This window comes from Leptonychotes weddellii, chromosome 13 (assembly GCF_054177405.1).
Source record: "Leptonychotes weddellii isolate Sample4059 chromosome 13, ASM5417740v2, whole genome shotgun sequence".
Classification (NCBI taxonomy): Eukaryota; Metazoa; Chordata; class Mammalia; order Carnivora; family Phocidae; genus Leptonychotes; species Leptonychotes weddellii.
Genome location: NC_138381.1, coordinates 79,053,679 through 79,055,424, shown reverse-complemented (window position 1 = coordinate 79,055,424; position 1,746 = coordinate 79,053,679).

Below are 1,746 nucleotides of genomic sequence, written 5' to 3'. Positions count from 1 at the left end.
AGCTCTGAGGAGCTGACGGTGTCGATCCCGAGTTTAGGAGAAGGCCCAGGTACCCGGTGCAGTCCAGCCCAGGACTGGCTGGGACTGTGGGTGCAGACCCCATGGCTGGTCGGCCAGTGGACACCACTGCCCACCCTGCAGCCTGTTTCTGCCCCAGCATTTGTCACCTGTTCGCCCCCAAACCCACACGATCCATCACGTATGAGCGACTCTGTGGCCTGCACTGGCCATTTGTTGCTTAAGCATCAGAGGTTTGGAGAAATCTGGGCAGAGACTTCTGCTGTTTTGAAAGTTCAGTTCTCAGAAGTAACCCGCCTGGTTTGTTCCCTGAGAAGGCGTTTATGGGTTTGTGTGTCAGTGTAGCACACACTGGGGTTTAGGGACCATGCTCCATTTGTAGTAGAAAATGAAACCTTTAGCTCCCTTGTTCATCTCACATGGGGCTAATATCTTTGGACTGTTGTCTGTCAGAGGCCACGTTAGGGGCCTGCCCTATGGGGATGAACAGGGTCGGCGCAGTGCTTGGTGGGCCTCCTGGAAGCAAGGGAGAAGGGTGGGCGTTAAATCACTCGGCTCACGATTGTTCGTGCCCTTGTGAGTGTCTCCCGGCGGAAGGACCAGGTGACGAATATAAACCGGGGAGCGCGATCTGCAGCGCGTGTGTGTCTTTAGTGGAGGGAAGGTGTATCCCCCTGGGATGTCTTCTGCAGAAAGTACAGATGTCTAATGGTCACCCAGGTGAGAACAGGCCTTCAGAGTTTGCTACCCCAGGGGAGTCTGTCATCCTCCCTCGAGTTTGGTAAAGACACACAGGCAGAGGGGTGGGGGCTCACAGCGCAGACCGGGAAGCCTCAGGTCAGCTCGGTGGGAGGTAGTTGGTGAGGGGAAGCGGGAGGCCAGTTAACAAGAAGGGGCCGTCCTGGCTGACGGCCGTGGGGCACATAACAGGCTTCTCTGGTCCTGAATCCAAAGGCAGGGCCGTAGCAAGGGCAGCTGGTCATTGCTGAGCGAGTCCTGGCATCCAGGCTGGTCGCTGCAGAGGCATAGATCAGTCCTGTGTCCTCTAAGGCCAGACCACATAGTCCATGTAGTTGCATATCAGTCTGGCAAAATACCCAACTAACGGCTTCAGTCCGTACGTGTGGAGGGGAGCAGAGCTAGGGGTCAGAAGCTCTGTGCTGTCCTGACCATGGTTCCCTGTGTTCCTGGCTCCCCTGGCTTTCCTCTCTGGGTGTGAATGTCTGCAGGTCCCCCAGCCTCCTGTCCTTCCACTGCAGCATCCCGAGCAGGTGGGGAAGGGTCGGGCGGGAAAGAAAGCTGCTTCCCACAATCCCTTAGAAACCCCCAGCAAGTGCCACGTTCCCCCCACTCCATGACCGAGTAGGGGCAGAGAGAAAGGGGGTTAGCACGACCAATTTAGAGCAATCCTGCATTTTGCACCTGCAGGAGGGACCTGTCCTGGGTTTGTGGCTGATAAGCGTTCATAGCTCGCAGGATGTGATGGAGTGTGACTGCCCCCCCCCCCCAAACATGGAGTTCTCCTCTATTTGGAGAACTCTTTACCTGCAGAACCTTCTTGTGAGTCCCTGTCCTTCACCATAAAAGCTGACAAGGCCAGCTACTTTCTCTGACTCCCTTGCAGCTGACATATGAGCCTGTGACCTCCGCTCCTTCCTTCAAGGACACCCTGCTGGTGGGGATCCTCATGCAAAGCAGCTCTGAGGCCGTAGATCTGCCACAGGTCAG